Here is a 23,687-nt window from a genome sequence, read left to right on the forward strand (position 1 = left end):
GAATTCTGTATGGGGCCCTTGGCTCTTCAGTTAACATAGATTGGCATAAGCGTTTGTCATGTGCACTATTATTGCCAAAGTGTGCTTGTCCTTTGTCCATGGCCAGAATCCATGTGTTTGCTTACTAAACATTTCTGGAAAAAAAATACAAACTATGCTTCTGAGACTAACTGTGGAGGCATTGGGCACGTGACTAGCATGAGCAGATAGAAGGTTTCAGAGACTGGTCCTTATTGTTCTAGGCACTGTACCTGTAACTGAGATAAGCCTAGGCTGTTTGCGCCTACAGAAAGCTTTGAATCCAAGTATGGTGAGTGTTTGGCAGTTGATATAATATCCATGTGGATAAGTACAAGCTGACATGGAGAAGAGTGTAACAAACACCAGAGCACATCAACCACCCACATATTGAGGGGTTTGGAGGCATTAAAATCCTGATTTGTCAGAAGGAGAATGACGGGATGGCTTTCTGGATTGTTATAGGAAGCTTTTCCCCCATACATAAGTGTAACCCCCAAGGAGATTTACCTAGAGTCCTGGGGCTCTGTCTGCTGGCAGCTCAGGGAGAGGTGCACTGAGTTTGCCTTGGCTCCCCCTCCCTACCAGAGACAGAGTCTGCTGGCAACCCATAAGGAGTGAGATGCCCCTCCCAGGGAGTTCAGAAGGGGGAGGAGAAGCCATTGTTTGAGGGGTCTGGAGTCAGCCAGGACAAGGGGAGGACTGGCTGTGTGGGAGGTAGTAAGCCCCAGGCCTGCGTGCGGGGTTTCCCCCTGAGAACTAGCCTCTAGGGACCTGAAGGCAGGATCCCTCGGCTGGGTTTTATTTCTCCACTACTGATTCCCAGTTTGTGGAGTTTGCTGGGAGGCTTCCCCAGCCAGGCTGAGTTGGCTCTCCAGCAACCTGGGTGAATCCAGTCACCACGTAGTCAGCTCTGCTCTGCCTGCTGGTTCGGAGCTGCTGCCTGCTGTGTGTCTCTCTGAATGCTGGGGTAGGAGGTTAGTTTGAATTTTGGTGCAGTTGTGTGGCCTGCACCTTGAACCTTGCACCCCTTTGTGGTGAGGGGAAATTCTGGAACCGAAGCAGCCTGATTCCTGCCTGAAGAGGATCCTTGCCAGAAGAGACCAGCCCCTCTTCAGTAACTGAGTCATCTCTCAACCTGAGGCTCATTCATGGAGGTGTAAGTGCACCATCTTTTAAAAATTAGTCTGTCAGGGAATTTGTTTGGGAAGTTTATAACCTGCTGCATATTAAACCTATGGAAGGATTTACCACCTTCTCCCACTTGTGAGGCCTTTGGGCTGTACTGGAGTCAGTCAGCCCCACTGCTAAACCACTGCAGAGAAGAATTTTGTGGTCATAAGTCATCAAGGGCCCCAACAAACTACGCGTACCAACAGGATACTAATCTCACAGTTGCTGGACACCGGTGATCCTAAAAATAGTGTTTTACCCTGTTATTTGTCTCCTGTTTAATATAATTGTGTATGTGTTTGTGTTATTTTCTGGGAGTCTCCAACTATCTGGCAAGTACGTGGGGATTCCCCTGGGTTAGAATTTTCCTCCCAAGCTGCCCTGGTGACCCTGCCAGGAAGGAGTGAGGGGGGTGGAGGCACCGCCAAATAAATCCATTGGAAAAAATAAAGTTGAGTGAGTGACAGGATCCAGAAGAACCAAGACCTGTACATCAAAACCTGTCAGCAGATTGCCATTAAAGAAGGTAACCAGGTGAAAAGTGGTAACTATGTTGACAGGAAAATCCCTCCCATCAACATAGCATTTTCTACACTGGGAGTTATGCTGATCTAAGTCCATCACTCAAGAGTCTAAAAAAATTTCCATAAGCAAAACTTCCATAAGCAATGAAGTTATTCCAACACAAGTTTCTAGTGTCAAGCAAGCCTTAGTCCGGAAGGATCTTAAAAATGATAACAAGTGGCTGTTCAGGACACAATGGAGAAGAAGCCAGCATCAGAACGAGTTGTTATTGATACAACATCTCAGTGGTTCCCAACCTTTGGTCCACATATCCTGGTGGTCTGCGATGGTACTGTAGGGGGTCCAGAAAGTTTAAAAGCAAGGATCGGATTCACTTTTCTCCCCCCCCCCCCTTTTTTGTTAAACTCCACCAGGGCTCCATGCCCAGCCAAAGGCAGAATGCCAGGGCAGGAGCGGTCTTCAAGGGAGAAATTTCAGGAGAGTGTGTGTGGGGGGAGGTGGGGGACAGCAGCCATGAACTCCAGGACACATCTTGCTTTTCATCCCATTCCCTGGACTATCAGGAAGTGGTGGGAAAGTCTTGTATTCTGTGCATGCCTCACACACCAACCAGACAATGTGTGGAGGGAAAAATGAGGATCGGGTGTGACAATCTGTGCTACAGCTGATGCACATGTTAAATGTGTACCTATATGCCAAATCTAACAAGCATATTACCTACGAGTTGTGTACATATTCTTCTGTTTGCATTATTCAATACATGTCACCTCAACGTTGTTACATTTCAATGTGGACACCCTATGTTAACTCTCAGTACTGCTATATTTATTTAGATAATCATTGAAATGTATAATAGTTCATGTTATCAAGTCATGGAATGTTTGAAAACAGCTATATTGTTTGCAGAGTGCATTTTGCATTGCTTTTTCCAACAAACAGATGTAGTCTAGCTGTACCCAGAGAGAGAGAGAGAATGAATATGCTAGCTGCTTTACTATTTCTTTTCTTAATAAATGTGGCCTATTGCCTTTTCCTCTAAGATCCCGTGTGCTTCTTATAAGCGTAACACAGGGAGAGTTCGTGATGATGGTGAGTTTTGAGAAAGACCAGAGAAGAGCTCCTTTGGGAAGAAAACAGAAGTCTTCATAGCCATCAATTGTCAGGGTTCTTATCCAAGTCTCATCATTCATGTCTAGTGTATAGCCAAGAAAAATTGACAGGAGACAAATACAAATGTCTGTTATTGATTGCTGTGGTTCTTCTGGTTATAAATATACTCATAGCCTAGTCAGGTATTTTATCATTTCAAGGATTCTATTGAAGGAAAGAGCCAGGAGTTTGGGACTCCTAGTTATAAACTCTGTAGAAGTGAGTAATTGTTTATGGACTAGAAGTTAAGAACATAAAAGGCCATACTGAGTCAGACCAAAGATCCATCTAGCTCAATATCCTGTCTTCCAATGGTGGCCAATGTCAGATACCCCAGAGGGAGTGAATGGAATAGGTAAACATCAAGTGATCCCTCTCAGGATCCATTTCCAGCCTCTGAAACAGAGGGTAGGGACACTATTACTACCCATCCTGGCTATTAAATATTAATGGACCTATCCTCCTTGAATATATCTTGCTCTTCTGTACCAGAATATTTTATGTGAGTGGATGCCTCATAACTAGTCCTTAGCCCCTGTCATTTACAGAAAGTAAGACAGGACATGGTGAATGAGAAAGTCTTGAAGTATTGTAACCCCCTCCCAGGGCTTTCCCCAAGCATAATGTAACAAGGCAGTCTGGGAAGTGCTTTTGTATGCGTACTAGTCACATCCCCACATATTGCCTTTAAAGTCCAATACCTTTTTTTCAAACAAACAAAAATGCAGCCCCTGATGGGAAACACAGAATGTCTTTAACGTTCAAGAGCAGTGATGTCCATGTTAATAACTTGACATTTCTGTGCCTTTCATGTAACTGATGACCTTAACACACGAGTGGAGACAGAAAAAGTGAGAGAGAAGCGGAGTGCTCTTCCTCCAGGTTTCTTAGCCAAATCACAGCTTTACAAGCACGGATGTTCGCTTGCTGGCACTGTGCATTCTCATGATGTATCAGGGAGAAGTGACCACTCGCAAAGGGAGAGAAACAGTAGCTGGAGAATAATTTATGCTGAGCGCAGATTACTGCATTGCAGTACCTACAGTGAAACCTTAGGAAAAAAATCAGCCTTCTCCACCCACCCCCCTTTTTAACGAATTAGGCTTTATGACAGTGTTTGCGGATTTTTATCGTGTGCTATACCACAGATAAGTACTGCTAAGATATTACTGACAATCCCATACTGATTCTCCAAAGGATTTCTAGGGGCAATGTAAGGACTAGTAAAGCTATTTGAAAAGTATTCTCAGAGGAGAGCTACAAAGTTGTATCTGCAGTATTGCAATAATGAAAATATATTAGGTTTTGTGAAGCATTTCTAAATATATATGTTTATTCTAGTTTATTTTAATAGCTCAGTGTGGGGGGGGGGGGGGGGGGAGGAAGGAGAGAGAAATCAAACAGTCAATTCCAAAGCATTGCATAAGTGTGGTGTCATTCTACATGGTGCAAGGTCCTGATCCAAAAACTCAATTCAAGTCCAGGGAATGACTCCATTGGAGCAGGCCCTAGCAGAGTGCTAAGATTCAGAAGGATTTAGTATACTAATCTACGACCTATCCATGTTTTCTCTCAGTCACTCCAGAGAAATATTGGTTGGATTAATAAAAAATAAATAAATAAATAAAAATCAATAACCCAATTCCTAAAAGGTTTTGCTAGGCTATTAGAGGCATAGTAGCTTTTGAACATCAGTTACAGTAAGAATGTCATTGTTTGTATTTATCCCGAACTATACAGGAAAGGGATTAAAGTCCCCATTCTGCAGTGATTAGCTATTCCTATTCCCCCTAAAAGTGATGATTTTTTTTTTTACTTGCGCTGAAATTAAGTGCATTCAGAATGATTACATGAAGTTTGCAATGCAATTCCTATAATTTAAGGAACAATTCTACTTGCCACATGGAGGACACAATAAGACAATTGTTTCAATTTTTAGGAATTGTCTATACCAATGGTTGCCAACCTTTTTGAGCATACAGAGCCCTTTTCAATCAATTACAATTTCACAGACAGTCATCCCCGGGGAAGAAAAGGAAAAAGGAAAGAAGAACAAGAAAAAGTAAGGATCGAACTCAACCACGGTGGGCCCAGTCCTTATATTTAAACTTTCCACAGATCCCCTCGCAATACCATCACAGACCACAAGGGACCGCAGACCACAGGTTGGGAACCACTGGTCTGTACTACACAGCTTTTAGTGACAAGACTGTATCGACAAAGCCCTGTTGCTAAAAGTCCACACATGCAAATGCTGTTTGTCAGAAGAATTTTGTCAGCAAAAGTGCTATCCCTCAACAAGTGGGTTTTGCTTTGTCTGCAGGAGAATGCTCTTGCCAAGAAAGCAGCAGTCACACTTCACTTACCAGGGAAAAACTTTTGTTATTGGGGGATGGGGGTGGAGTTGAGCACCTGTGACTGACAAAAGTTTTTTTAACTCAATTGGAACTGTAAACAGCCTAAAGAATAGATACCAGTCTTTAAAGTGCTGCATAGTCCTCTCATTCATTTCATATGAAAACAGATAGAGTGTCTGAAAACAACAAACAACGGGGAGCACTTTGGCACCATAAAGACTAACAGATTTATTTAGACAGTCTTTCATGGGTAAAAAACACTATCAGATTCATGGAGTAGCAATCACAGAAGTAGGGAGATATATGTACTAGTATATCAAAAGCAAGAATTTATGTATTGAATGTAGGACCAATGTTAACAAGGCCAAATCAGAGTGAATGTGGTTCATACCAAGCAGCTGATGTGGAGGTGTGGATACCAAGAGAGGGAAAAATCACATTTGTAGTGAGATAACCATTCTAAGTCTTTATTCAATCCTAATCTGATTGTGTTAAATTTGCAATTGCCTTGCAGAAGGTGTCTGAAGCAAGATGGCAGAAGTTTGATTTTTTCAGAGGTTAAGAGGTGTGGAGCAACAAAATTAACATATCAATGCAACAGATGAAAGTTCTTTTACTACTGTGTCTTCCTTTAAGAGTATCCCTATTGAATTCAGGGGGCTCAGTCATGCTGCATGGTACTCTTCATTATTAGAAAGAGGTAAGAATCTGGCTTAATATTTGTGTGTTAAGGGCCTTTTTGTCTGAGGCTTAGCTTCTACAACAAAGGAAGCTATGCAATAAACTCCCCAGTCACTAATGGTATCAACCTCTTTTCTCACACAAGAGCACCTGCTGTTTGCTTGCTTTCAAAACATCTGATTTGCTACTAAAGTCAGATACAGATTACCTAAAAAGTGTCAATCAAGATGACTGAGAAGAGAGACCAACAGTCACAAAAAGTAATGGAAAGTGAAGACAAAGATCAAGAGAACTACAATATTGAACAAGGCACCAACACTGTACAGCTGATAAAGATTCAGCATGTCCACAGTGCTCTACCTCACTTTCTGCAAACAGACACCTGAAGGGGAAGAGTTTATAGAAAATAAGAGATATCACAGTGAGGAATGAAAACCAAATAGTGTGCTGGTTTCATTTCACATTTTGGAGGCTCAGGTTTCTATGTTGTATTGTCAGGACTAAGCAGCTCAGTTGGCTTTTCATAAAAGAAAAATGTGCTCCTGATGAGTTCTGGTGCAACAGAACAAGATGTATGTCATTGCTGTAGAAATGGTACCATAACACGTATCACCCACACAGATCACAGAAAGCGTTCATCCAAACGAATGCTGTATTTTACCTTCCAGCAGAGGCAAATGGTAACTGCTGATAGAGGGGGGTGAAGCACAATGTAAACTACGGTAGGTTCCAGTGATGTGTGGTGGGATCAGGGTGGGAACTCAAGAGACAATCTTTGATTTCTAGAGCTACTTTTGCATGGGTGACCGGCAGTCTATGTGGATGCCTGGTTGTGAAGATGGTGTCACCAGGAGGGCTTTGTCTTCCTTGACTACAGGATGCTGTACCAAGGAGGACTGCTAAGTAGGGATGGGGTTAACCTATCAAGGAAGAGGAAGAAATTATTTGGACACAGACTGGCTGACCCAGTGAGGGGGGCTTTAAACTAGGTTCAACAGGAGCAGGTGACCAAAGTCCACAGGTAAGTGAAAAACACAGAGACCTGGGAGATGGGTCGGAAATGGGAGGGAGCATGGGCTATAATAGCAGAGATAAAAAAAAAGGAGGGAGAAGGAAGAACTGGGGAAGGGGAGCAACAATCAAATCAGTATCTTAGATGTCTGTAAACAAATGAAAGGAGTTGGGGAAATAAGCAGGAAGAACTTGAAGTGTTAATAAATAAACAACTATAATATAGTTGTATCAGACTTGGTGGGATAATACACATGACTGGAATATTGGTATAGATGGGTACAGGTTGCTTGGGAAGGATAGTCAGGGGGAAAAGGAGGAGGTGTTTCCTTATATATTAAAAATGTATACACTTGGTCTGAGGTGGCGATGGACATGGACATAGGAGACAGACGTGTTGAGAGTCTCTCAATTAGGTTAAAGGGGTAAAAAACAAGGCTGATGTCATACTAAGGGTCTACTACATACCACCTGCCCAGGCAAAAAGAGGTGGATGAGGCTTTTTTTTAAAACTTACAAAGTCATACAAACCCAGGATTTGGTGGTGATGGGGGACTTCAGCTATCCAGACATAATGTTGGGAAACTAACATAGCAGGGCACAGATTAGTTAATAATTTTTTGAACTGCATTCAAGATAATGTTTTATTTCAGAAAATTGAGAAAACTACTAGGAGAGAAGCTGTTCTAGAACTGACTTTAACAAATAGGGAGGAACGGATTGAAAATTTGAAAGCGGAAGGTAGCTTGGGTGAAAGTGATCATAGAGTTCGTGATTCTAAGGAATGGCAGAAAGGAGAACAGCAAGATACAGACAATGGATTTCAGGAAGCCAGTTTTTAGTAAACTCAGGCTATGTCTATATAGCAGTGTTATTTTGGAATGACTGATGTTATTCCAAAATAACAAAGAGCATGTATACACTGCAAGCCATTATTTTGAAATAATGTCTGACTCCTGTAGCCCTCATTCCTCGAGGAGTAAGGGACATTGAAGGAAAAGTTTTCTTCCTTCGACTTCCTGCGGTGTAGACAGCACCAACTGTTGAAATAAGCTAGTCAACTTAAGCTACGCAACTAACTTAGCTCAAGTTGCATAGCTTATTTCAGCTTTAGCCCTGTGATGTAGACGTGCCCTCAGAGAGCTATTAGGTAAGGTCCCATGGGAAGCAAGACTAAGGAAAAACAACCTAAGAGAGCTGGCAATTTTTTTCAAAGGGATATTATTAAGGGTCCAAAAGCAAACTATTCCATTGCATAAGAAGCATAGAAAGTATGGGAAGAGACCACCTTGGCTTAAACAGGAGACCTTACATGATCTAAAAATTAAAAAAAAGGAGTCATATGAAAAGTAGAAACTAGGTCAATTTACAAAGAATGAATATAAGCAAATAATGCAAATATGCAGGGGGTAAGATTAGAAAGGTAAAGGCACAAAATGAGCTCAAATTAGCTAGAGACAAAGGATAACAAGATGACATTCTACAAATATATTCGAAGCAAGAGGAAGATCAAGGACAAAATAGGCCCATTGCTCAGTGGAGAGGGAGAAACAACTACAGGAAATTTGGAAATGGCAGAGGTGCTTAATGACTTCTTTGTTTCAGTTTGTTCTCAAGAAGATTGAGAGTGATGGGATGCCCGACACAATGAATGCTAATGCAAATGGGGTAGATTTTGAAATTAAAATAAAAAAAGAACAAATTAAAAATCAAGTTAGATGTCTTCAAGTCACCAGGGCCTGATGAAATGCACCCTGGAATACTCAAGGATTTGATAGAGGAGGTAACTGACTTTTCAAAAAAGATAACTAAAAGCTCAGATATCTGTTCAATATCTTCATCAATGATTTAGATATTGGCAGAGAGTATGCTTCTTAAGTTTACAGAGGATACCAAGATGGGAGAGGTTGCACATTCTTTGGAAGATAGGGTCAAAGTTCAAAATGATCTGGACAAACCACAGAAATGGTCTGAGGTACATAGGATGAAGTTTAATGAGGACAAATGGAAAGTACTCCACTTAGGAAGGAACAATCAGTTTCACACATACAGAATGGGAAGCAACTTTCTAAGAAGGAGTATTGCAGAAAGGAATCTGGTGCTCGTAGTGGACCCACAAGCTAAATTTGAGTCAACAGTGTGACACCGTTGCAAAAAAAGTAAACATGATTCTAGGATGCATTAACAGGACTGTTGTGAGCAAGACATGAGAAGTCATTCTTCTGCTTTTCGCTATGCTGATTAGGCCTCAACTGGAGTAGTGTGTCCAGTTCTGGGCATCATATTTCAAGAAAGATGTGGAAAAATTGGAGAAGGTCCAGAGAAGAGGAACAGAAATTATTAAAGATCTAGAAAACATGACTTATGAGGGAAGACTGAAATAATTGGGCTTGTTTAGTTTATAAAAGAACAGACTGAGAGAGGACATGATAGCAGTTTTCTGGTATCTAAAAGGGTGTCACAAGGAGTAGGGAGAGAAATTGTTCTCCTTGGCCTCCGATGATAGGACAAGAAGCAGTGGGCTTAAACTGCAGCAAGGGAGATTTATATTGGACATTAAGAAATACTTCCTAATCGTCAGAGTAGTTAAACATTGGAATAAATTGCCTAGGGAGGTTGTGTAATCTCCACCACTGAAGATATATAAGAGCAGGTTGGATAGACATCTATCAAAGATGATCTGACAGTGCTTGGTCTTGCCATGAGGGCAAGATCCCTCCAGTTCTAGTATTCTATGATTCTCTAGGATTATACCAATTGGAGGAACAGAGATATTTGCCAGGCAATCCTTCAATATTATCTTTAGAACTCTTATGATACCAGCACCCCAAATTATGTCAGGAATGAGTTCTAATGTATTCTTATAACATTATTTTCCCTCTATAGCTGAATTCACTCTCTCCTCTGGGTTTACAAGGAGATATACAATTCCCAAGAGAACTAAAGTACCAAGAATATCATACATACCCTCCTGATGGTGATGATCAGGGCTTGACAAATGGCGGCGAAACCTACTTGCCAGCCCCGCACCACGCATGTGCAAGACCTGCATTGTGCAGGCACAAGTCCCGCATTGCACATGTGTGCACTGCTGCTGAATGGGGCAACCAGCTGAAATCTACTTGCCACCCAGCTGATTAGCAGAGCACCCACAGAGCCCACAGCTGGCAGCATATGTTTCCACTGGTGGTACACATCCACACATGCCTCAGTGCACATAAAATGTATTCTAAATGAATGGAGATGCCTATCTCCTAAAACTGGAAGGGACCTTGAAAGGTCATTGAGTCCAGTCCCCTGCCTTCACAGCAGGACCAAGTACCATCCCTGACAGATTTTGCCCCAGATCCCTAAATGGCCTCCTCAAGGATTGAACTCACAACCCTGGGTTTAGCAAGCCAATGCTCAAACCACTGAACTATCCCTCCCCCCTTTGCACACAGATAGAAAAAATTAGAGGGAACATTGACCCCAACTTCCTGCCCCAGGCCTCAAACTACTTCCACACCCAATTCCCGGAGCCTGCACCACCTGCTGCATCCCCATCTCCTGCCCATGTCTTGAAACCTTGCCTGGATTCTGGACCCCTTGGTTCCAGCCTGGAGCCATATCATGGATCCCAAATCCCTCATCCCAGTCTCCACCCCGGAGTGCACCCCCCCCCCCAGTGGAGCCCTCACCCTCCTGCAGTCCGATCCCTGTTCCAGTCCACAGCCCTCTCTCACACTCTGAACCCTGCACTTCTTCAGGAGTGTCTTTGATCACCAAATCCACACACTATGCCGAGTCTGAATCATCTCTCCACTGGCTGGTAGAAATCCTCAGTAGGAATCCATGCAGCATTTCCTCCGCTGTGGAGCACTGCTAAACAGCCAGCTCACCAATTAACCACTCAGATAGGTCACAAGAATGCAGCCCTAAAGAAAGCCTAGTTACAATATAAAAGCTGTTCCATATAAACAACATGGAAACGACTCTTTCCCCGTCTACATTTAAAGAAAACAGAAGAATCACACCAGCTGAGAAAGTGAATTAGAACAGTTTGACTAAATTCTGAACAATGTTCAAAGCATAGAACTAACTCAGAAGTCATTTTCCTTCCCAGTTTCCTTTTGCTGTAACTAACACTTCCCGTGTTCCATGGTAAAGGGTTAACAACATCACTAACCTGCTTCAGGGTGAGGAACAGCAGCCTGCTTTCTGCCCCTGAGCTCAGCTTCTCCCAGCTCACACAGGACACGTGGCCCTTAGCAAAGCAGCTGCTCTGCCTGCTTGCTAATGGTGTCTGATCCCAGCACTAGGCACAGAACCTATTGGAGCTGACCACACAATTACCACACCCAACTCCAGAAGTTTCTGGGTGTGGCGTGCTAAATCCACCTAGCAACAGTGACCCAGGCACAACTTACTACTACTTTCCCCCATAGGGGAAAGTAGGTCTCTTAAGGAGATATATCCCTATTAGGTACATGGGTTACAAAAGCAGTCACAGAACCGAGGCTGGGAAGGGTCATCTCTCCCTGGCATCCACAGCCCTAGAGGTAGGGAAAATTGCATTTTTTTACCTGCTGCTGCAACCTTGAACATCCTAAATTCCTCCATCTTCTCTTTCACTCCCACCCTGATCAATTGCATTTGTTATATGGCTAAATGATCAATTGCATGATTGCACACTTGCCAAAGAAACCTGATTGTTCAGAGCAAGATTCTGTGCCATGTCTAATCTTTGCCCCTCCCTTCCCTCATCACTACAAAGCTGACCTAAGTGAGACTCAACTATCTGACTTCAAAGCCATTTGATACTGACTTGTGTTTTTCTTGCAGTGTGCTGGCTTTCTACCTTCCTGGTCCTGATCCCTATCCCCAATCTTCCTCAATAATCAGAATGTTGCTTCAATCCTGCCCCTTTGTTTCCAATGTTTTCTGTCCCTGGTAAGCAGCTCAGAGTCTGCTTTTGTGACACCGAAACCATGCAGGGTTCTCGCTCTCAACTGAGGCTGTTCCCCAGTTAGAGCTAGGGATTAGGGATGTAAGTGACTAATCAATTAGTCAACTATCTGAGAAGCCAAAGTTTATTGGATAGTCGACACACTAGCCAACTAGTCGCTTCCCCCCCATGTTGCTGCCTCGATTAGAAAGAGACAGCAAGTAGAGGTAGGGGGAGAAGCGGAGGGACTTTTGGGGGGAGGCAGTTTGGGGCTCTTGTACATTTCAAAGCGGAAGCGCTGCATGGAGCCTAGGGCCAGCAGGGAATTTGGAGGGGATTACGTGGCATTCAGTCTTTGAAATGCACAAGAGCCTCTGCTGGGTCTGGAAGGGGGTTGTGACTTGGGGCACGGGTACAGGAGGAGGTGCACATGTTTGAGCTGTGACATAGGGCAAGAAGGGTTGTGACTTGAGGGGATGTGGAGACCAGAAGCCAGGGTTCAGAGGGTTTGGATTATGTAGGGTATGGCTGCAGGGGTTCAGAGGAGTTTGGATTACATGGGGCTATAGGGACAGGAGAAGGGGGACAGGCTGGGATGCCTCAGGCTAGGAAGAGCTTACCTATGTAGCTCCCAGCCAGCAGCCAATCCTGTCCCTCAGTTAGGCTCCCTGCCTGCCCAGTCCTCTCACATGCCATTTAAAGTGGCTACCTTAGGGGGACCTTGTGCTGCTCTGAGCCACATAAGCCCTAGGGCCCAGGAACTTCACGTGCTGCCTGCCCTGTAAACAGGCAGCTCCTATTGTTCAGAAGCCACCCAATGGGAGCTTTAAGACTGGGCTGGGGGTGGGGTAGTGCACAAAGCCTGCCCCTGGTTCTGCTGCTCAGAGAGGCATCTGGCCCCCTCAGCTGGTTACTGTGAATGGCAGGCAGGGTGCATGACTGAGGGACCTGCTGGCTGAGAGCTGCCTAGGTAAGCATCTCCTGGCCAGAGCCTACACTTAACAACCCAGCCCCTGCTCCCCCCAGTCCTTTCCCCCTCCTTCTGCATTCCTACCCACCAGGGGCCATTTTGTTCACACCCTGCCCCTAGTAGCCCTATATGCACTGTACAGGCTGTGTGGTATGGAGTGTACAAACTCCACACTGGGGAGCAAGGAGTTAAGGGATTATTTTGGGCTCAGACAGCCCTACCACACCTGCAGCTTATGGGCCATCTGCTGAAGGAATTAAAAAGCAGGTAATTGGCCCATGCCTGGGGTGGTGGTGTAGCGTGGCAGAGCAGTAGGGGAATAGACTTGTAGCCCAGAGTGCCAGCAGGGCAGAGGGAATCCTGAAAGCTTTGACACGACTGAAGAAGGGGGTTTTCCTGAGGCAACCAGAGAGGGATGGAACCTCTGGCCCTTAATAATTCCCTTTTACTTCCTTTGGTTTGGATTTCCCCACTCTGTGAAGGCCTTTGACTAAACCAACTGTGAGGAGAAGGGGCCTCTAAGAAGAATGGACTAAAGCAGACTTAGTTGCCAGGCTACTAGTAGCCCAAAGGGCCCTGAGTTGGAGCCTGGTGGAACAGGAGGACCTGGGCTCCCTTCCTACAACTCCTTTCTCAGGCATGGGTTACAGCTGGGACCATGCTTTCCAACCAGACCCACGGTGAAGACCATTACATTCTCAAACACCACATAGGGTCAGATTAATGGCAAAGTTCACTTACTCCTGATTATTTTCAGGAATATGGGCATTGTGCAAAAGGGTTTTTCTTGTGCAAGAAGGGGCAGTGTAGATGCTCTTTCTGGTGCAAGAGCCTCTTCTGTAAAAATGGTAGCTCATTAGGTATGCAAATGAGGATATTTCCTGCTTAACCTCATTTGCATATTTCTGGCACAACAACCTGCCAATGTAGACATAGCCCCCCTGTTCAGTGACCATTGTAACAGATATGTGAGTAGAAAAAATCTGTTTCTGCCTTGGAAGTGTAACCTACTGGTCACTATGCACTAAGCATTCCCTTCTGATGGCTCTAGAGAGGATTCAAGTCTGTTACAGCCCTTCTTAATGAGTGTAGTCTGAAGTTCAAGGAGTGGAAGTGTGTAGGTTATCAGTTTGGACCCTGTTATTAGCCAGGATGTCAATCATCACAGAAATAGTCCATTCTGAGTTCTCCTGAAAAGTATGGATATTCAAGTCAGTTCAGATAATAACTCATCGAAACAGTATTTTTCCTTTCTAGTCATCTTTGTAGTCAGGGGTTCAAGTCAGAGATGGGAGGTAGAAATATCCAAGTAGCCTAAGTTTGCATCCTCAGGTGATTCAGACAACACAGGTAGGACATGACCAGGCATCCACATCACCTGGGCTACGTCTACACTGGCCCCTTTTCCGGAAGGGGCATGTAAATTTCATGAGTCGTAGTAGGGAAATGGGCAGGGGATTTAAATATCCCCCGCAGCATTTAAATAAAAATGTCCGCCGCTTTTTTCCGGCTTTTAAAAAAGCCGGAAAAGAGCGTCTACACTGGCCCCGATTCTCTGGAAAAAGCGCCCTTTTCCGGAGGCTCTTATTCCTACTTCAAAGCCTCCAGAAAAGGGCGCTTTTTCCGGAGAATCGGGGCCAGTGTAGACGCTCTTTTCCGGCTTTTTTAAAAGCCGGAAAAAAGCGGCGGACATTTTTATTTAAATGCCGCGGGGGATATTTAAATCCCCCGCGCATTTCCCTACGACGACTCATGAAATTTACATGCCCCTTCCGGAAAAGGGGCCAGTGTAGACGTAGCCCTGATGTTTACCCATTACTACTTGGAGTGTCGTCTTTTCAATTCTAGTTGTTGCACTTGTGGGGAGGGCACAGAAGTACTCAGGGCCAGCTACAGCCTTGTTTCAGAAGAGCTGCCTAACCACACAAAGGACCATAGTGTAGGCAGGCCTACTGATGGGGTGGGAAGGGGAAGAGGGCAGTTTCCTTGGGGCCTGGAGATTCAAAAGGGCCTGGGCTCCCAGCCTCCGCTGTTACTATGGCAGCCACTGTAGCTATGGAGGCAGCCGCTGCAGCCAGAGCCCTGGACCCTTTAAATGTGGCATGGTGTGCTCCAGGCCCTGCTAAGGGCTGGGGAGGTGCACCATGCTCTGGGCAGGATTAAGGGATGCCATGGGGCACTCCAGGCAGCACTCATGGCTAGCTTCTCCAGGCCTCACCCCTTCCAGGAACGCAGAGCCACTTGTCCCCCCATGCCTTGCTCAGGGGCCTTGGAAGTTATCGTTGCTTGTGGGTATAGGTGTGCATAGATGCCAAAGGCAAGCACCAGTTACTGTGCTTCAGCAAGGAGGAGCAGGCAAGAACAAGAATCATCATGAAAATATGCTTTAAAACTGCATAGGAAGGCATGGGTCGGGTTAGGTAGCCAGCAAATTTAGGAGGATGAGGGGAAGTAGCAGACAGAGGAATGATGCTCATGGAAGAAAACAGAGAGGTTTGATGGTTCGCAGAGGAAGCTGCTGCCTCTGAAGTTTAAAAGTAGTTCTCATTGGCAATGTGGAGATCCGCTTGCTGCTTCTGTCACCAATAAGCCTTTGGTAGATTTTTCAACGTAAAGAAGGAAGATTTTCCATGAGCACCTTCATTCAGAGATATGTGTGTGTGTGTGTGTTTTTAATGGTAAAGAAAATGTTTTCTAGTGCTACACAGGAACAGTAATGAGGAGACCAAGGGTTGGTTGGTTGGTTGGTTTTCACAACTAACTTTAGCTGGACCTCATTTAGGCTTGGTTCATCTGTAAAATAAGGACAACACTCTGGAAAGCTTTGGAAAGTCTCTGGTGGTGGGGGGTCTAAGCAGACCCCACAAGGTGGCTTACAGGCAGAGAAATGAGAGAGGAGCATCTTTAGCTAGCGTAGCTGTTCATAAACCCTTCATACTATCTTTGTACTCTGGGGCTTTGTCTATACTCGCGGCTTCTTGCGCAAGTACGGCCGTTCTTGCGCAAGAATCTACAGACCGTCTACACTGCCTGCCTGCTCTTGCGCAAGGAAATTTACAGTACAGCGTGGTAAGAGAGGGCTCCTTGTGCAAGAGTTACACTCTCTTTTTTTATCAGGTGTAAACCCTCTTACGCAGGAGCTCTTGCACAAGAGGGCAGAGTGAATGCTCGGCAGGGATGTCTTGCTCAAGAAAGCCCTATGGCTAAAATGGCCACCAGAGTTTTCTTGCGCAAGAGAGCATCCACACTGCCATGGGAACTCTTGCGCAAAAGCACAGCTCGCACATGGCAGTGTGGACATTTTCTTGTGCAAGACTTCTTGCACAAGAACCCTTCCGCAAGATGTTCTTGCGCAAGAAGCCGCCAGTGTAGACATACCCTGGGGATTTCGGAGCCAACTCATTGTCCTCACCTGTGCGCAGTGTTCCTATAGAGTGAGGGCCCAAACCTGTCTCCACTCCATACCACAGAGCAAAGGTAAAGAGAAGACTGAACTCCCTTTAGGGAACAGCGTGAGCACAGATTATCTCTGAAGGCTGTGCCTCTTTAACCTTGATCTACTTTGTATATGACAAAGCACTGTATGAAGTCTTTGATAGCGCAGTGTTGTATTGAGGAGCTTAAAGATTTATGACTGGAAGTTACCAGATTTATTTTCAGACTGGAGCCTAGCTTCTTCCCCAATTTACATGCTTCCACGCTTATTGGCATTGTTGGCTGTTCCCTCTGCGTCAGCATCAGGATCACAATACATATAGAAATGGTTTTAGCAGTCGGTAACTTGCCATTTCAAACACGTATAAAGTTTCAGAAGAAGTTGTCCGTTCAAGGTAATACAATCACATCCTACCCAGGGAACAATGCACATTGCATAACTTTTTAAAATAATTGCTTATTTTATCCCAAACAAATGCACACAGAAGAAGAGCGATACATAATAGCAAAAAGCATAGAAGAAAAAAGCCGTGAGTATAAACACAGATGGCTGTATTGTTTGTATGCAAGGAAAAAAGGGCATTGTTGTGCACTCAGAGCAGCAATAACCTTGGAATAAAACATAATAAAAAGTACCAAAATATTCTATTAAAGTCTCAAGAAAGAAGCTTTGTCGGGGCTGGATCCTCAGTAAGGAGAATAACCTGCCAATTAATCCAGTAATTTTCATAGATGTGCAAATACACAGAGCTGATCCATTGAGTTCCGTTGATGCTGTTTACTGTCCAGCATGGCCAGAGTTGCTATACTTGAGCCTGTTTTCAAGGACAATAAAGCAATCCTCCCTCCCAGCTCTGCATCCAACGACCTGCTCTTGTAGTATAGGACAGTGGCTCTCAGCCAGGGATACGGGTACTCTGGCCAGGCCTTCTGACAGAAGGAGGGAGGGTGGGAGCAAAGGAGACAGACAACTGCTCCAGGTCTGGATGATACAAAACGGTGCAGAGCTTCCGGCTACCACTAGTGTGGCAGCGGTGGTGGATAGAGTCTCCGGCCCTTTAAACCACTTGCAGAGCACCACTCAGCATGCTCTGGGAAGCATTAAGGAATGGGGGGGCACACCATGGTCCGGGAGATGCTGGGGGCTGGTTACCTCAGCCTCACCCCTTCTGCTCAAGGCCCCACCTCTTCCAGGGATGCGAAACAGCCCCCCACCCCAGCCTTGCCCAGGGGTCCGGAAAGGCTGTCAGCCTGGCAGACTTCTAGGGTTATGCAAGGGTTTTCAGGGGGTTCAGAACTCCTCTAGATCAGTATTTCTCAACCTGAGGATTGCAACCCCTGGGGGGATGCAGGATAGCTTTGGGGGCTCACAAGTACAGGGCTGACATTAGGGATGTGAAGCCAAGCAATTGCCTGAGGCCTCCACAAGAAGGGGCCAAGCAAAGTTAAGGTACGCCTTCAGCCCTGGGTTGTGGAGACTGGGCTTTAGACGAGGCTGACAAGTAAAATGCAAGCACAATGTTTATATTCCAGCTTCCATAATGATGTCACAATGATATGGGTAAAAATGAGAAAGTTGCCATTTTTCAGTCATAGTGGGTGTGATACTTTCATATTTTGATGTCTGATTTTGTAAGCAAGTAGTTTTTAAATGAAGTGAAACATGGGTACAGAAGGCAAAACAGACTCCTGAAGGCGGTACCCTGGTAGGCTGAAAAGGTGAAGAGTCACTGATGGGACGAGAACCTGCTTTGGTTCTTAACAGAGACCTCCAGAGTAGGGATGTTAACTATTAGTTAATTGAATAGCGGATTAACCTCATGAATTCTTATTGGTTAGTCAACTGTTCTATAGTCCCTGGGCAGCCCCTGTCCGGGGGGCAGGTCTGAGCTCCCCGACACGGCACAAGCCGGAACTGAGCCGGGCTGCCTGCCCACCTGGCTCCTAATACACTTTAAATGCAGAGCTGCAGCGGGGGTAGGTCCAGGACCCAGTGCAAGCTGGGACTGAGCTGGGCTGCTGTCCAGCCTGCTAAAAATTAACTGGCAAGGGCTGTGGGGGGGAAATGCGTGTAGTCTATAGCATTAACTTATAAGCTTTTGCTTATCGGTTAATTGACTATACTATTGCATCCCTACTCCAAAGCACTGTTCCAAAGAACAGTGGTATGCTCAGAGCAGCTCCCCAGTGGTACTACTCACAGCATAGATAAGAAAAGCTCTTTAAAGAATTAGATGCTTAATAGATCCCTTTAAACTCTTGAGGGATGGGAACTTCTGTTAGAACCAGACTGTGCCCCTGGCATTTTGTTGGGGAGGGGCAGGACAGAACGGTAGGGTGCAGCCTGCTCCCTCTGTATCTGCTGAAGAGGTTGTGGGGAGCAACAGGTCCCTGACTTCTCTTTCCCAACACTTGGCAGTCAGGTGGGCACATGGACAGTGAGGGTATGTCTACACTACCACCCTAGTTTGAACTAGGGTGGTTAATGTAGGCAACCGAAGTTGCAAATGAAGTCTGGGATTTGAATTTCCCAGGCTTCATTTGCATCTTGCCGGGCGCCGCCATTTTTAAACCCCCTGGCATTTTGTTGGGGAGGGGCAGGGCAGAACAGTAGGGTCCACGAGGAGTAACGGTAGTTCGGAATAGAGAGCCTAGTCCGAACTACCTACTCCGTGCCGTGTGTAGCCGCCGGCACAGAGTCCGAACTAGCGGGGATTTAAAAATGGCGGCGCCCAGCAAGATGCAAATGAAGCCCGGGAAATTCAAATTCCGGGCTTCATTTGCAACTCCGGTTGCCTACATTAACCACTCTAGTTGGAACTAGGGTGGTAGTGTAGACATACCCTGAGTGTGTTACCATGCTTCCATATCAGGTGCAGCTGGGCCTTCTCCTCAGGCAGTCAGCTACTTCACTGACTTAGGGATTTGACCCTCTTCCCAAACAAGAGGCTCTTCCTCTTCGAAACAATGCATTGTCGTCACCAGGCTAAGCCCTTCTCCTCACAGACACTTTGCCCTGCCTAGGCCAGAGAGCCTCGCTGCACATTAAAACAGACTGTCTCTTCCCCCACTCAAATGCCAAAGAGGCTTTCTGCTGGCAGTCTCGGCTTGCAGCCCTGAACAAGAGCACATGTTCATGTTGAGCCCCAAGCCCAAACTGTTACCCTTGTCCCCCCGCACCTCCCTTAGCCTGCTTTTTTCCTTCTCTTAGTCCAGGTCTTACAAACAGTCTCACCAACCAGGGCCGGCCCACAACATTTTGGCACCTGAGGCGGGGAACCTCAAATGATGCCCCCATGCCACCTTTTCTCCTGCCTGCCCGTTATGTCTCTTGTGCCCTCCTTCCTCCAGCACAGCACTCCCCCATCTCTGTGCATCTAGAGCAGAGAGAATACAGATGCACCAGCAGCTGATACAATTTTCTACACTCTGGGCCCTAGTGGCGCTCCCCTCCCCTCTACAATCTGGCACCTGAGGCGGCTGCCTCAGTTTGCCTCATGGTAAGGCCAGCCCTGTCACCAACTGTTTTCTTACCCCACTTCTTGGTTTTTCCTTCTCTTCTAATAATATTTCAGCACTGGGCTTCCCCTGAGAGCATCACTACCAGTGACTTCACCCCTTAAGCACTTCATTCTACCACTACCCACTTGCAGTGGGGAAAATCAAGCCAAATCCTGCTTTGTTTCCACTTAGGCCTGGCTTCTAGCCTGATACCTAATGGTCCCTGGGGAAGCAGAATTCCCAGCAAGCCTGTCCTGTAAGTATGCTGAACCCAGACCTACCACTAAAGGGACAGCACGCCCTGTGACAGATGACAGCTGTGTCTGGACACCATTCAGGACAATTGTTCCTTCCACTTCTTTCAAACATGTACAATTTGTTAACAATAAATACTTATCTCCACACCTTATTCTGTGGTACCCCCTCAATAATGGGGTCACTCATTAGAGATCAGTGAAAGTTCAATTATTAACTCTAGATTGCCATTCGTATTTTAGGTCTGAGTAGCAACCTGCATATAATTTAAATATAGTTTCTGACTCTCGCATCCAAGCACTAATTCATTCGAAGTATCCTGTTCTTGTTTACAACATCTTTAATATTTCACCACAGACAAAAATCACCAGCATTCAGTTTTACAAATAATGACACGTAATTCTGCAATTACACCACTGAGGTTATTGTGCACATTTAGCAGACTGTTTCCCCCAGCAAAGAATATGAAAACTTACATAGGTAAAAATTCAAATTGGTGTCATTGCCTGCTAATAAAAAACTAGAAGATACAACCCGTCTGCAGTTCTCTAGCTACATAACATGAAATTAAGAGCCACAGTTTGAAAGTTTGCTGGCTATGAATGCAGTAGGATATTTCAAAATCTTAGGTATTTTTTAAATATTCACAATCTCTGCCTGACATTAGAAAAACAAACAAACCTTTCAGTTTTACCAAGTTATAAAGTAAAACAAAAAATGACGTAGCAGAGTTTATCAGAGAATTATCAGATTTGGGTGTGTTTGTGCATTGCTTAGTACAACCAGATCTTGGCCCCTGAATGGGACACATACGTTCTACTACAATACAAATAAATAATAGTAAAGCATTATACCAAAATGCACATTTCTTTCCACGTCAAGTGCCAAAATGATATTTGTCTTAATTCCAGGACTTCACACAAACGTGTATACATGGAGGCTGTGTCTACACTGGGCCACTTATTCCGGAAAATCAGCCGCTTTTCAGGAATAAGCTGCGAGCTGTCTACACTGGCCCTTGAATTTCCGGAAAAGCAACGAATCTCTACTGTACAAAATCAGCCGCTATTCCGGAAAAGCTATGCTGCTCCCACTCGGGCATAAATCCTTATTCCAGCACACTGTTCTGGAAAGGGGCCAGTGTAGACAGCCCAGTAGTCTTTTCCGGAAAAGAGCCCCGATCGTCATTTTCGCGATCGGGGCTCTTTTCCAGAAAAGCGCGTATACATTGGCTACAGATGCTTTTCCAGAAAAAGGGCTTTTCCGGAAAAGCAGCCTGCCAATGTAGACAATCTTTTTCCGGAAATACTTATAATGAAAACTATTCTGTTTTAAGCATTTCCGAAAATTCATGCCAGTGTAGACACAGCCGGACAGTTTAAGCAGCATAAAGATTGTACAGGTCTTGAATGGGACTTCACAGGTGGAAGAGTAAATGTCAGCCTCATGCAGTGCTAAGCGTATATCAGCCCAAGTTGGAATCTCCACAGCACGATCCTGTGCTTGGCAATTACAATTATAAGAAATGTGAAAATGTCAGAAAATACACAAAATAGTTAATAGATAAAACATGAGTAGGTGGCACAGAAGACTATGTAACACAGCTACCTGGGTTTTCTAGACCCAGTCAAACTTGTGTACACTTCAAATTGTTTCTGTTGTGCAATATTTTATTCCAGCTCCTAATAGAGAAAGCAGCAATTCCTAGTGCTGAGGTTACTACTCTTCTTCAAAAGCTCATTGTGTTTTTGTTCTGACTGTGTAATTCCTTTCCTGCCTCCCCTGCATAAGTGGCATCACAATCCTCGCAGGGAATTGAGCAGACGGTTCTCTCACAAACAGCACATGGCCTGTCGTGTGTAATTCCACATTGGTTCATGATGAGAAAGCTGATGTGCAAACAAAATAATCAAGGAAAATCCCATTCTGCATCTCAGACTATTATTTCTTAATTATGGGAACTATGCAGCATTCAGCTATAAAATGGACACTTTACAGTACACTGATTATATAAAGAGAAGTCACCTGTGTATTAGCACTGCATTGGCTTTGAATTCTTTCCCCCTTTCTTTTTCTCTCAGAAACTGTGGGATTCAGGGTCTCCCCTCCATTACAACAGTTTTATGCTACAGTAACTCCACCACAACCATCATCAGCCTAAAACTGGCGTAATGTGCAGAGGTTCTAGATTTTGTTTCCTTGTTGCTAGTAAAATAAATACGTATTTTACCAACAGCAGAAATGATCTCTTTTCTTTCTTCTGCTACCCCCGCATCCTTCCCGCACTTCTGTCTCTAATGCCTTTGCAAATATATTTGCATGTTGATGCTGTTTACTGATAACCACGGATGCTTTAACTGATTTTGATTTTCTGAGCGTTTCAGAGATCTCTTTCCGCCCAAACTCCTTCCCCACTTTTATTTCATTCCCATGGATACCATCTGCCTAAGTATCATGTCCTCTGGACTGCTTTAGATTTTATTACCTCCAGTGCACTTAGCCAACAGTCATCTGGAAGGCACTGACTCTATCTAACCGACACCCTCTGGACCCTGTACTGCATATAACAATGTTATACCACTTTATATGGTCAAAGCAGAGCTCCACTTGACTTCAGTTACACTTGTGGTAATCCAGCCACAGGATGAGCACCTAGAAACTGAGAAACACACAGTGGCAAACTATGAAAATGTTAGGTTCAGTGCTGAGCCTGGCCTCCCAGGAGCTTGCTGGCGGAGGCATGGAGAGAATCAAGTTCTCCTGGGTAGCATTCAGCTTTATTGACTGGGCACCCTTCTTTCTCTTCCTTTGATCCTCAGTTTGATTCACCTTCCAATTTCTGCAACAAATGAAACAGCCCCCAAAATAGTAAGTGATCATATAATTATCCTAATGTGTATGTACAGGCAACCTTTGGACATGTCTACATTACGAAATTATTTCAAAATAATGATAGAGATGTAGCCGTATTAGTCTGGGGTAGCTGAAGCAAAATGCAGGACAATGTAGCACTTTAAAGACTAACAAGATGGTTTATTAGATGAAGAGCTTTCGTGGGCCAGACCCACTTCCTCAGATCAAATCTGGGGAAGTGGGTCTGGCCCACGAAAGCTCATCATCTAATAAACCATCTTGTTAGTCTTTAAAGTGCTACATTGTCCTGCATTTTATTTCAAAATAAGTTATTTTTAAATAATACCTCCCCAAATAACTATTTCAAAATAAGCTTATTCCCCCAGGAAAGCAAGAGTTATTATTTCTTTCAAAATAACGGCTTGGTAGTGTGGATGCTCTGCTTATTATTTCCAGATAAGTGTAGACTAGGGCTTAGTCATGATCCAGAGCTATTGTGAACCAAGATGTCAAAGGGGATTCTGTACATCACAATGGACTTTAATGTTTAAACAGCGCTTTACTAACATAAATTAGTTTCAAAGGGGTAGCTGTGTTAATCTGTATCTGCAAAACGAGGAGTCCAGTGGCACCTGAAAAACTAACAGATTTCCACTCCCTGCATCTGACTAAGTGTTTTTTCCCATAAAAACTTATGCCCAAATAAATCTGTCAGTCTTTAAGATGCCACAGGACTCCTTGTTGTATAAACTGTTTTGTAATCATTACCTCAGTGCAGTGGATAAACATTATTATCACCATTCTCCAGCTGATACAGAAAGATTAAGTGTCA

At 44.6% G+C, this 23,687-nt stretch overlaps 1 long non-coding RNA gene across 1 annotated transcript in view; it reads right to left on the bottom strand.

Annotated features, from left to right (window-relative positions):
* LOC112546101 (uncharacterized) overlaps positions 1-11,243 on the bottom strand; it is a 52,182-nt gene extending 40,939 nt beyond the window's left edge. Inside the window, exon 1 of the long non-coding RNA XR_012907028.2 lies at positions 11,083-11,243. This is a non-coding gene — a long non-coding RNA (uncharacterized LOC112546101). The remainder of the gene's footprint in view (positions 1-11,082) is intronic.
* Positions 11,244-23,687: the final 12,444 nt, after the last annotated feature.

The sequence above is a fragment of the Pelodiscus sinensis genome, chromosome 13 (assembly GCF_052426305.1).
Source record: "Pelodiscus sinensis isolate ZL-2025 chromosome 13, ASM5242630v1, whole genome shotgun sequence".
Lineage (NCBI taxonomy): Eukaryota > Metazoa > Chordata > Testudines > Trionychidae > Pelodiscus > Pelodiscus sinensis.